At 41.7% G+C, this 13,889-nt stretch overlaps 1 protein-coding gene across 6 annotated transcripts in view; it reads right to left on the reverse strand.

The window, feature by feature from the left end:
* RALY (RALY heterogeneous nuclear ribonucleoprotein) overlaps positions 1 to 13,889 on the reverse strand; it is a 148,872-nt gene that overhangs the window by 32,572 nt on the left and 102,411 nt on the right. The gene's annotated exons all lie outside the window — the stretch shown is intronic.

Here is a 13,889-nt window from a genome sequence, read left to right on the forward strand (position 1 = left end):
GCCAGGATTCAAATCCAGATATATTCAACTCCAAACCCTATGTTCTTTCCACAGTGCTTCTCTGAATATAAGACTGGGGCTGGACTTCAGAGACAAGTTTGGATATAGACTGGAGGATAAAAGCAGGATGCTTATTCAAGCCTGGGGATATCATGAACATGGGTGCAGAATTTAGCAACATGCTGTCTTTGCAAAGTGTGGTAGTTCAAAGGCAATTACCAGAACAGTTAGTTCACAAGACAAAGGCCAAATAAAAAGCTAAGGTAAGGGCACACAGCAGAGAGCCATTAAATGCTAGCTCTTCTTGCCACATACATGGGTCACAACTTGATTCCCTGTAGTTGGACACTAAGAAAGGGAGGCAGCATGCATAAAGTAAAGAGCAAGAGACTGGGTAGCAAAGGAAAATCAAGCTCTGCCGCTAACCAGATTGCTTGGCTTTAGGCAAATCATTGGTCTTCTCTGGGTTTCTAATATCAGGGGTTAAAACAAAAGGATGTCCAAGGACCTCTGTAACTTTGACCTTCCAGGAATCAAGCTATTACCAGGTCATGTGTGCAGAGGTGGGTCTGAGAAATGCTAATTATGCAATGAAGAAAAGTAGCCTGAAATGGAACACCACAATGGTGTGACAGGAGCCACAGGCACATGAGGAGGGAAAGAGAGCTAAAATGAGGGAGAGGAGAAGGGGATTAAATGAGATTCAAGTTCATCTTGGGTCAAAGTAGAGAGGCAAAGGCAGGGAAGCTGAACCAGGATAGCAATCCTGGCCTTGTAGCTAACTTGCTGTATGGCCCTGGCTATTGATTAGTCAGCCTCATTTTCTCACTGGCCAAATGGACCTCAGGGCCCTTTATGTTCTGGCCTCAGCTGTTCTCTCTCCAACCTGATCTCCTGCTTCTTCCCCCCTCAGGGTGCCAGCCAAACTGTCTGCCTTCTAGTTTTTCTACAAATAAGCCCTTGCCTTGGGGACTTTTCACTTGTTCTTCTATCAGCTAAAAATGATCTTCCCTCAAAAAGGGCTTCCCCAGCCATTTTTTAAACCCTTTACTCCTGCTTTTCTTCACAACACATACAAAATTAGAAAAAAAAAAAAAAACTAATGATTTTATTCATTCTGTTTCCCCCACTACAACAAGTTCCACAAAGGCAGTTTGTTTTGTTCACTACCATATCCCAGCTCTAAGAGTATTATCAGGAATTTGCTGAATAGAGAACTGAATGGATGGATGAACTACTGGTCCCAAAAGTCCATTCCAATTCTGGCATGCTATGATTAACATATGGGCTTGTGGAACTGGAGAACATCTAAGAAGTTCAAGCCCGAGTAAGCTTAGGTCTAACCTGTCCTTCTGGCTCCATTTTTTTAACATTTGCTTTGCCTCAGTGGATCTTCACAAATGATCTCCAAATGTAATACACACACCCTAACACACAGCTACACACAGACAAATACACAGCACTTAATTCAAAGATAATTATCACATGCTATGTATAAAACACAACATATACACAGTATTTCCTTAACCTGGAATATCAGACCTTACAGAGTTTAGCCAACTTACTGTTAACTTCAACCCTAACCACACTCCATTCCTGAAATCCTATACTCTGGCCATCCTGGGCTGTTTACCCTTCTCTGAGACATACATGAAAGCTTCTGTATCTTTGTCCTCACCAGTCTCATTGCTTAGAAGCTGCAGAATCCCCTTCACAATTACCAAATACTTCTTTCCCAACAGTCAAATACCTCATCTTTGAAGTCCACCTCAAATATCAGCTTCCTCGAAGCCTCCCTTATCTGTGAAGCAGTTAGCACCCCCCTCCTCCAAAGCACACCACAGTAAGACCTGTGCAATTATATGCTTCTACTATAGAGACCATCACTGTAATCTACTTACTTTACTTGCCAGTCCTCTTTAATCGACTATAGGCTCCCAAAGCCTTGACCATGTTGTTTGCCTTCTCCGAATCCCTCAGGACTTAGATCCCTGTGCCTGTCCAAAATGTCTACTGGATTGGGTGTTCCCATGGCATCAAAACTAAGCACACTTCCTAACCTTTGGCAGACTCGATCAGGCAGTTCTCCCTTTATACTGGCCAAAGTTGGTTTCCCTACTATCTTTACCCACTAGTAAACTCCTTTGGAACAAAGAGCCTGAGAAAGAAGGGGATAGAGAAGTGGCTGGAAAGGAAGGGAAGAAACAGTCTTTGCAGAGCCCTGAATGTCATCCTAAGGAGATTGGATTTATTCTACTAGAGGTTTTATGAGCGGGAAGTGATAGGAATAAGAAATGTATTTTAAAAACCTATGGGAGAAAAAGGAGGTTATACTTCAGGGGCAAAGACGGGAAGTGGAAAGAGGAGTTAATTGACAACTATAATGAGAGAGGATTAAGATTTGGCCTTTAGTAGTAACAATGAGAAGTGGGCAATATTACATGTTCAGAGACAAAACCACATAATGAAAGCAAGTTACTTACTTCACCTGAATACAACTCTGTGCTCAAAACTAACGTCCTCCAGATGGAACTATGTAACCTCTTTGCATCCAAGATGGCCCTGAGGAAAACCAGAAGCAAGGAAAAAGCCTCCCTGACCAGGTGAAGAAGCAGGTGAAGACCAGGTGAAGACCAGGTGAAGAAGCAAATTTAGGATTAGCAAAGGCCAGGGTCCAAGCCAGTGAGACCTCAAGGTCTTGCAGGAGAGACCTCAAGATCTTGCTGATGGCTGCTACCACAAACTTCAGCAAGGAAATTGTGTCTGTGCCCTGAGCAGAAAGGTGCCTTGCTGGGTTTGGACAGCTCTAGCCTGCTTTAAAATTTTTTTTTTTTAATTTTATTTATTTATGATAGGCACACTGTGAGAGAGAGAGAGAGGCAGAGACACAGGCAGAGGGAGAAGCAGGCTCCATGCACCGGGAGCCCGACGTGGGATTTGATCCCGGGTCTCCAGGATCGCGCCCTGGGCCAAAGGCAGGCGCCAAACCGCTGCGCCACCCAGGGATCCCTCTAGCCTGCTTTAAATACAAGAGGCTCTGGTAGTTTTCAGTGGTGGGAAGTTAAGGAAAATTATCCAAAACTTAGAAATAAGGCAAAAGATGATTGTGAGATCTTTTAAAGTCACATTAGAACATTTTTTAATATATATCTGAGTCATCTGATACTTTTGGAGAATGGAATTTTTTTTAAAGATTTTATTTATTTATTCATGAGAGATACACACACACACACACACACACACACAGAGAGAGAGAGAGAGAGAGAGAGAGAGAGAGAGAGAGAGAGGCAGAGACACAGGCAGAGGGAGAAGCAGGCTTCATGCAGGGAGCCCAACGTGGGACTCGATCCCAGATCCCCAGGATCACACCCCAGGCTGAAGGTGGCGCTAAACTGCTGAGCCACCCGGGCTGCCCTGGAGAATGGAATTTTAACTTCCCATTCACAAATGGTTAGAGCCCAAATGTTCTGAAACTGCAAAGTTAGAGGTTAATGTGTAGAAAACAGAGAAGGTACACTTCTAAGCAGAGAAGATAATGCCGAAGTGTACGTTGTTCATTAGGACATTAATCAATTTTGAATCTAATTTAGCAATCTAATTTCAGCAATCCTTTTTTCCACTGACAACATGAAATTCAGTTTCTCAGCTATTTTCTTTCTGCTGGTTTCCACACTCACGAGTTAAACAAAACTTGACACTTGCTCACCATGTGTATGAGAATTATGCCCTGATAAAATACAAAAACCCATTGCCTGGCTATCTCAAAAGAACCAGATGCAAGTAGGCAAGAAGCCTGATATCTAGGTACAGGATGTTAGTCAAGAACAACAGGTGGTGGGCAGCCCGGGTGGCTCAGTGGTTTAAGCACCACCTTCAGCCCAGGGCCTGGTCCTAGAGTCCCGTGTCGGGCTCCCTGCGTGGAGCCTGCTTCTCCTTCTGCCTGTGTCTCTGCCTCTCTCTCTCTCTCTCTCTCTCTCTGTGTGGGTCTCTCATGAATAAATAAATAAAAATCTTAAAAAAAACCCACAAAAACAGGTGGTCACTTATGAAATGACATAAAGCTCAGTGTAGTAGAAATGGCACCAGGCTGAGAATCAGGAGCCTTGCTATTAATTGTGTGACCCTGGGCATGTCACTTATTGCCTCTTGCTGGGCCTCAACTTCACTTCACTTCAATTATAAAGAGTTCCCCTGTAAATTTGATGTCTGTTAGGTCTCTTCTCACTCTGACATCCTAAAATTCCATCATTTTATGGCAAATGATCCTGGGGAAAATGCAGAGCCAAAAATAGATCCTCTTATGCTATTTCTAAAAAAATATATTATTAAGAGGTAGTCTCATTAAGAAGCTCTAGCAGTTGAGTAGCTTTGGGTGAAGAAGGCGACAAACAGCAAAGGACTCAGAAAAGGCAAAGATTAAGACTAATGATCTGCCCCTTTTGCAAATGCAGACTGAGTGGGGTCCAGGGCCAGGGGCAAAACTCTTTCGGGAAGGGCTTAGACTCACTGGCCTTATCAAGACTGGATTTGGATTCTAGCTTCTGGCTCTGCCACATAAAGGCAGGTGTGTTCAGTTTCCTCATAGTAAGATCTCTGCAAGTAAAGTGCTTTGTAACTGAAAAGTTGTAAGTGAAAAGTTCTAGAACACTAGAACAATCATTCCTAAATCTCTTCTATGTCTCTTCTCCTGCCAGGTCCTCTGAAGGAGGCCTATCAAACTTGAGATGTACAGACCCTTTCTCTCCTTCCCTACATTTCAGAGTTGCTGTTACAAGTGCTTGAAATATTCCCCTCCTTCAATTCTGAAAATTACAACTACACTCTTTACAAGGGATTCAGTGTTCCATGCTGAAGATGGAAACGTGGCTTCTTGCTTATTAGTGCTTGGATTCTGGGCCATACACCTGGGTCTTGGAGAAGCTGGTTTGAACAAAGAAGAAACTCACGGGAAAATGGCACTGAAAGTACAGAAGATATTCCCATTACGCTAAAGTCACTAAATGCCTGTTCCTGGGCCCTACTGAATAGTCTACCCTCAGGGAGAGCTGAAGCCAGAGAGGCAGTATGAGACTCAGGAAAGAGCTTACTATGGGATCTATGGGGTTAGGAGAACCGGAGTTCAAACCCAGCTCCTCCACAAACTTGACATGTGACTGCAAGCAAATTCATGTACTTCCCTGAGCCTCAGCTCTTCCCTTGGGGCTATTATAACTTAATGAATTACAAAGATTAAAGGACATAACCAATTTAAAGTACCTATCACAATATCTGGCACATAGTAGACACCTCAATAAATAAACACCTCTTCCATCAAGAGTTAAAGGGCAGGATCCCTGGGTGGCGCAACGGTTTAGCGCCTGCCTTTGGCTCAGGGCGTGATCCTGGAGACCCGGGATTGAATCCCACGTCGGGCTCCTGGTGCATGGAGCCTGCTTCTCCCTCTGCCTATGTCTCCGCCTCTCTCTCTCTCTCTCTCTCTCTCTGTGTGTGTGTGTGACTATCGTAAATAAATAATTAATTTTAAAAAAAAGAGAAAGAGTTAAAGGGCAAATAGCAAAAGACAATGAATGTGATTCGCACGACAGGTAGGGAGGACTTGGGGACAAACCCCAGTCAGAGCTGCAAGTTGCTCAGAATGGGAATGGGCTGATTTGGAGAGTCTGATGTGCTATTCTAAGAGCATCTGGATCCTGTACCAGCCAAAGCAAATCAAAGAGAAGTGCTTATGGAGCTCTTGTTTCTAAAACAAGTGCAGGCTGTGTTATTGACACACGCCACAGGGGAGTTGAGAAGGCTGTTGGCAAATGTGTTAAGAAAGCTGACATGCTTTCAAGTTCTAATCTCTGCTACAACATATACATGGGCACAACTGACCTTGGCTCTAGAGAAGAAAACTCTGAACGGAGTTGCAAAAGACCTAGGTTCTGGTCTGAGTTCAACCCTGAGCAGGTGACTTTCTCTGTCCTCAGTTTTTTCTTTTCTCCTCTGAATAATGTAATTCTCTATGTGCCTTCTACTCTACTGTCACTCTCTCATCATTTTCAGATAATGATACTATGGCTCTGGAAGATTAAATAAACTAGTACTGGTAGAAATTTGAATTCAAAGTCTGCTGTCAAAGCCTATAGTCTTTCCATTCTGCTGTATTACCTCCCAATGTTAAATGAGGGGTTGGACCAGGTGGACCAAAGCATTTCTCAACTTGAAAATGTAGGATTCTGGGATCCCTGGGTGGCGCAGCGGTTTGGTGCCTGCCTTTGGCCCAGGGCGCGATCCTGGAGACCTGGGATCGAATCCCACGTCGGGCTCCCTGCATGGAGCCTGCTTCTCCCTCTGCCTATGTCTCTGCCTCTCTCTCTGTGACTATCATAAATAAATAAAAATTAAAAAAAAAAAGAAAGAAAGAAAATGTATGATTCTTAGTGACCTGAAATTGTGGTTTCAAGAGCATTCTAAATACTCTAGGGCTAGATGAAGCCTGGCTTGTTAAGCCTCTGCATATAAATGAAATCGTCAACACCAAGGAGAGCTAGAACAAAGTGAACAATGAAATTTTAGAGAGCCCTAAAGAAGTCCTTGGAGAATAGATCGCCTAATTTGTTTTATAGATGGGGTATGAAGACTGCAAAAAGAGAAAGAGCTTGCTTGACTGGGAACACTCAGAAAAAGTTAGGTAACAGAGCACAAATTGGTTCCTATGCCTCATGGTCTCTCTCATACTAGTTATCTACTCAGTCTCCAATCTTCTGGGCCATTCTGATCCACTCTTTGATATTTCTTTTCCAAATGCTGGGTGACAAGCAGGTCACTGCCCCTGCAGCAGACTCCCAGACGCTTCCAACACCTGCTCATTGTAGATAATGGCTCTTTCTCTGTAATATCTTTGCTCAGCCTTGAGCAGGACTGAAACTGAAGTTTCTTTGACCCTTCTTGACTTTCTGTTTCATCCTGACTCTCTGATGCCTTTGAACCACAGACCACTGTACCTTTAGAGGCAAAGAACTAGAAGGAACATCAGCAATTATAGGTCAACTTTCTACCTCATTGCTTCTTTTTCAAGCAGAAGAAACTGAGAACCAGAGATTAAATGCATTCCCAAGGTTGAGTTAGTAAAACAGGGTTAAGAGCGTGAGTTGGGATATTCACTTTCTATTATAATCTGACACTGAACACATGGTATCAGAATTTATTTCAATCACTAGTGACCAAATACCAATCCAGGCCAGGCATGTTTTTCATCATCTATTAGCACCACAATAACCATACAGGCATTTTTGTTTCTCATTTTGCAGATGAGGAAACTACAACTCAGAGGTACACAGAAAAGGTGTAGTCAATTAAACTTCCAAAAACCGGTAACTTCTGTCTATTGCCCTAAGCACTAAGTGCAGTAACTCTTGACGTGTTATCCTAATTGGGAAAATGGGGCAGGGGGAAGTAATGAGGGAAGGAGAACAGAGAAGATTCAGCCAATACAAAAATGACAATTCAAAAGAAGTGTTTTCTGCTTTTGTGTTAACATGGGGCTTTTGTAGGATAGTTTTATTAGTTTTCTGCATATCTGCCCCATTAAATCCTAAAGTCCCCTCAGTCCATGTCCTTTTCACCTCAAGGTTCTAGTACACAACTGCTGACAGACCTTGGTTTCCTGATCTACTGTTTCCCAGTTTCACAGCTTAGATTTTTGATCTCTTGGCCTAAGTCTCAGGCTCAGGAGCCTGCCTCTCCACATTCTTAGAACTGTCCTCTAGCTAATCCGACCTATAGGACCTGTCAGTCCCCCTTCTGTCTGGCCTGCTGCTCCAGTGGGACAGAAAGATCCTCTTTAGTTTTAATGAAAACTGGGGAAGGAGGGAGACACAGAGCCCAATATAATCCGGAGCCCTTTACACACTATTCCTACCCCCCAAGTAAGCAAGATCTTATTGCTTTCTTGTGACAGCAACCTTCAAGAAAGCCAGCTGTTTCTAGAACCAAAGTAACAGAATGTGGGCAAAATTCCTAGATGGGGAAAGAACAGGGACAGCTGCTTCTTATATGAATTGCTCTGGCGGCCTCCCTCAGATTTTCTCCACAGAATTCTCTAGGAGCCATCTGATTATTACACTGGTAGACTAGGAACCTCCTGCCTTACTAAGTTATAATATCCACTGTGTCATTCATCCCACACCTTGAAGGATAATAATGCACTGCTACTGCCCCTGGACCTTCTCAGACTCTGTCCCTGGTCCATACCACCACAAACTACTAACAATAATAGTCCCTTTAACTTGAACAGTATCTAACAGTTTTATACAGCACTTATTTGACATGTGCTGGATGGTAGACAGTGTTATTCTTTGTTTATAGATGAAGGAAATAAAGGCTACAAATAAATAACCAACAAGCCCAGGCATTGCTTAGAGCTTTTCCACCTCAATGTTACCTAAGGGATCTGGATTTAAGGCTTATTTTTGTTAACAGAATTAAATTTCTCTTTAGAATCTGTCATTATTAGCTAATAGAGATATTCTGCAAGGTATCGAAAGCCATCTTGAACCTTTGAAGTCTGTGAGGTGGGCAGCTATCCCCACCAGCTCTGTGTATCAGGCAAAAATCTCCTCAGCACTCTGAGGAACTCTGACTTTCCAGGTCTGTCATCTGACCTCCTGCCACACCACCTTCATCTCCTAAGTGAAAAAGTTCAGGCCTGACCCAAGTCCTGGCTTGGGACAGGCAGGATCAAGGCTGCCCAGCACTATGGGTCTAGCCCTGGCCCCCTCCCTCTCAGCTGGTAACACATACAATGCAGACAACTTGTCTACCCCACTGTTCCTGAGTTAGGCCCTCTCTGAAGCATCACATAATTCTGCAGACTACCACATCAGGGGCACACTGACAGCCCACACATTACTCAAGCCTGAAGACTTTTCATTTGGGATGCAAAGCCAATTTAAAACAAAACAAAACAAAACAGGGGATCCCTGGGTGGCTCAGCGGTTTAGCGCCTGCCTTTGGCCCATGGTGTGATCCTGGAGACCCCGGATCGAGTCCCATGTCGGCCTCTCTGCATGGAGCCTGCTTCTCCCTCTGCCTGTGTCTCTGCCTCTCTCTCTCTGTGTGTCTCTCATGAATAAATAAACAACAACAACAAAAAACTTAAAAAAACAAAAAGAACCCAAGTCTTAAGAAACTAGAAAAAGAAGAGCAAATTAGCCCCTACGAAAGTTAGAAAGTAAGAAAGATAGGAAGAAATCAATGGAATAGAAAATGCAACCAAAAGTTGGTTCTTTGAAAACATCAACATAATTGGCAAACACATAACAAGACTGACCAAGAAAAAAAAGAAATTGCCAAAACCAGGGTTTAAAAAGGGGTTATCATTACTGATCTAATAGAAGTTAAAGGGATTATAAAGGAATACCATGAACAATTTTTATTGTTTATTTATTTATTGAGAGAGAAACCAAGAACAATCTTAAACCAAGAAGTTAGTCAATCTAGGGGTCCCTGGGTGGCTCAGCAGTTTAGCGCCTGCCTTTGGCCCAGGGCGTGATCCTGGAGTCCCGGGATCGAGTCCCACGTCGGGTTCCCGGCATGGAGCCTGCTTCTCCCTCCTCCTGTGTCTCTGCCTCTCTCTCTCTATGTCTATCATAAATAAATAAATAAATAAATAAATCTTTAAAGAAAAGTCAATCTAGATGAAAACATTTCAAGAAAGGCACAATTATCAAATGTGACTGAAAAAGAAACAAAATCTGGCAGATGCTCAAGTGGTTGAGTATCTGCCTTTGGCTCAGGTCATGATCCCAAGGTCCTGGGACTGAGTCCCGCATCAGGCTCCACACAGCCTGCTTCTCCCTCTGTGCCTCTACCTCTATCTTTCATGAAGAGAAGAGAAGAGAAGAGAAGAGAGAGAAGAGAAGAGAAGAGAAGAGAAGAGAAGAGAAGAGAAGAGAAGAGAAGAGAAGAGAAGAGAGAAGAGAAGGAACCTGAGTAGACCTACAAGAAGCAAAAAACAAAGAACAAAATTAAATTAGTAATGAAAAATCTTCCCAAAGAGTAAAGCCTCTGGTAAAGGCTGGCTTCCCTGGTAAATTCTATCACACAATCAAAAAGAAAATAATACCTAACCTTCACAAATTCTTCCAGAAAACAAAGGAGGGGGAAACACTCTCCAACTCAATCTATAATGCCAGTATTACTATGATACCAAAACCAAACACATTCCAAGAAAAACAACACAATCAATATGTCTCATGAATACAGATGCAAAAATCTTCAACGAAATAGCAACACAAATCCAACACCATTTAAAAAGGATAATTGAACTCCAATAAAAAATAAAAAATAAAAGAGCAAAAAAAAATTAAAAATAAAAAATAAAAACTACTTTTAGAAGAAAAAAATAAAACAAAAAGATCATATACCCTGGCAAAGTGGGATTTTCCTCTGGAATACAAGGTTGGTTTGATATCCAAAAATCAATTAACGTAATGCCATGTTATGAACAACAAAAAATACGGAATCTACAAAATCCAACACCTATCCATAGTAAAACCTCTCAGTAAATTAAGAATAGAAGGGAACTTAGCCTGATAAAAATCATCTATAAAAAACTCTACAGCCAATACCATACTTAATGTGAAAGAACACTTTCTTCCTAAAATTGGGAACAAGGTAAGAGTGTCTGCTCTCACCAATTCTATTCAACCTTGTGCAGGAGGTCTTATCTGATACAATTAGGCAGAGGGATTTTTATTTTTATTTTATTTTTTTACTGGGTGTCAGATTACATCATTCCTCTAAACACAATCCAATGGCTTCCTATTTCACTCAGAATAAAGCCCTGCATGATCTGGGTCCCTGTCTATCTTTATGACTTCTCCATACTCCATTTTCCCTCTTGATTACTCCACTTGCAGCCACTTGGCTTCCTTTTGCTCCTCAAACACAATAAGCTTGCTATAGTTTCAGGTTCTCTGAATTTGCTGAATTCTATGCCTGGAATGTTATTCCCCCAAGATATACACAGAGCTCACTACTTTAGTTCCTATGTATTTTTTGCACAGATTTACTTTCTCACAGAGGCCTTTTTTCATCACAAAGAACCTCTCTGTTCCCTTACCCTGCTTTATTTTTCTACATACATATTCATTTGTTTATGTTTTCCTCCACCAGAATGTAAACTACAAAAGAGCAAAATTTTTTTTCAAGATTTTATTTATTCATGAGAGACAGAAAGAGAGAAAGAGAGGCAGAGACACAGGCAGGGGGAGAAGCAGGCTTTGCGCAGGGAGCCTGACGCGGGACTTAATCCCGGGTCTCCAGGATCACTCCCTGGGCTGAAGGCGGCGCTAAACCACTGAGCCACCCAGGCTGCCCAAAGTATTTTCTTCATTGCTATATTTCAAAGCTGTATCTGGCACAGGGCTGACACTCAATAAAAACTCACTGTATCAATGTCTTAAAAAATAAAGTTTTATATAGGAGAATGAATAAAAAGAAGGCATAGGGAAACCACTGGAAACCACTGGCTGAAGAGGCTGAGAAAGACCAGGAGTTTAGGTCACAGGGAAAGAGCCAAAATAGGATAATAGAAAAAACTTAGTTGTCTAGAGCTGGATTCTTCTGGGTTCTAAGCTTAGCTCTTCCTCACTGTTTGTCTCTCTTGAAACCTCAGTAATTTCTAAAATGAGAATATCACCACCTACCTCCCAAGCTGCTATGAAAATAAAACCAACTTATACAGAGCATTCAGTATAGCATCTGATAATATAGTAGACATGATAAATAATTTAGTGTTTTCTGATACCTCTGGCCTCAAGAGGAACTTAGAACTACCTTAAAAATTACCAACTCTGCTTCACTGAAGCACACAGAGGTCTATAGGACTGCTGCCCCTAAACTGAAGGCCTCCATACTTGTTTTCTCTTTCTATTCTTCTTTCATTCTTCCCTTACTATTAGCTTTCAGCTCTCACCTCTAGCTGCTAATACAGCAGCTCCTCCTCCCTTTTTGATATGCTTTTTGAATCTTATACGAGTTTAGAAACTAGATTGCTAAACCTATTACAACATATAAAAATAGAGATAAATTAGTGCTGTGCAAAGGCTTAAGAATGACAATGCTTTGCCTCCTTTTTAGATCAAATTTGTTTTTAGTAGAAACTTCAATATGTTAAATAGACACTACATGGAATCATTCATATTTTGAAACAATCAATAATGGAACTTCTTCACAAGGCGCTGGTACAAAAAGAGTAAGGTCCAAACTTGGCACCCAGGCCACAGGAAAGCCAGCAACTACAGAACTTAGGTTAACTAGACAAAAAGAGATGACAGAGCCTGGAGATTCAGAGTAGGATGGAAGATTGGCTAATGCAGATTCCAAGAACACCAGGTTGGGGAGAGACCCCTCTGTACACACTCAGGCGGAGAGAAGAACAAAATGTCCAGTTACAGAATGTGAAGAAAGTGGCCTATATCACTGGCCAATGGCAAAAGAGATATGGTGGGAAAACTGGATGACCATGGCCTCTGACAAGATTATGAGGCTATAGCATAAATGCCTTTTCCACTAGTAGTTGGAGGTAAGGGGTGGGGATGGGCAGGGTACTTGAAGCCGGAATAGGAACAGCCTTCCTTTTCTGAGCAAGATAGTAGGAAACAAGGCAACATCTATGTGGAATTAGTGAGTGAAAACACATGCTGGGGATGGGTCCTTGAAAAGTGCTTTAATATCTGTGCTAGCAGTGGCCTTGAAGCCAGACTGTGTGAGTGCATTTAAACCTGCACTCTGCAGCCCAACTGCTGCAAATCATGCTGCTGATACTGCCTGGCTAGGTCTCTGTACTTTGGAAAATCCCTTCCCTTGTGGAAAGATTGAGCTTTAGGTAGAATCTACCCAAGAGGAGGAAGAGAAGAGCATGGGAAAAGATTTACAACACAAATATCCAAAGGAAAACCTCTTTTCCCTTTGGGGAGTGGAATGCCAAATAGGTCAGGGACTGAGGTGCCAGGGTACTTATGCTCTCTTCTCACTTTCTCTCATTCAGTCATGCTGCTTTACAATTCAAAAATATCCAACTTGCATTTCTCATTTGACTCCCTACAACATCCTGCAGACTGGCATACACACATTAGATATGTAGGGGTGCAAGGAAGCACTCCGATTTTACAAGTAGGGGAAGGGAGACTGTCCAAGGACAAATGCTGAGAGAGATGATGGTAACCCAGGTTTCCAACCCCAATCCAATTGTCCAGGTCCCTATCTCTGCTGGCCAAGTCTTTATACAGTATCTCATGTGTTACAGGTGCTTTCTTCTTCTAGTTATATTGAGCCTAGGCCTCTAACTACTAGAAGATCCTATCTTTTAGGCTCTTGGCTCCCTCACTAGAAATGCCACTGCCTCAGAAGGAATCCCAACTCCTACCTGCTGGGCCCTCAAATAACTAGATCTCCCTTCCTGAATCCCTAAGGAGGTCTGTCTTCCTGAACTTCATTTAAAAAAAATCAGGATTCCAGAGAAATTAACAAGGAAAGCCTGCCAAGTCAGGGAGAACAATGGTATTTACAATTAGACTGAGGAGGTTCTAATATCAGCTTTATAGATTCTCAGATGTGAACCCCAGGCAAATTATTTCAGCTTCCAGAGCCTCAATTCCCTCAGTCATAAAATGGAGTTTTGTCTGGATTAAATGAGACACATAACACCACTAGTTCTTTTATATATATATATATATATATATATATATATATATATATATATATATTTATATTTATATATTTTTATATTATATAAAATATAATATATATTTTTAATTAATATAAAAATATAAATATATATAAATATATTTTTATATTATATAAAATATATATTAAAAAATATTATATATTTTTATATATAT

This window comes from Vulpes lagopus, chromosome 18 (genome assembly GCF_018345385.1).
Source record: "Vulpes lagopus strain Blue_001 chromosome 18, ASM1834538v1, whole genome shotgun sequence".
Lineage (NCBI taxonomy): Eukaryota > Metazoa > Chordata > Mammalia > Carnivora > Canidae > Vulpes > Vulpes lagopus.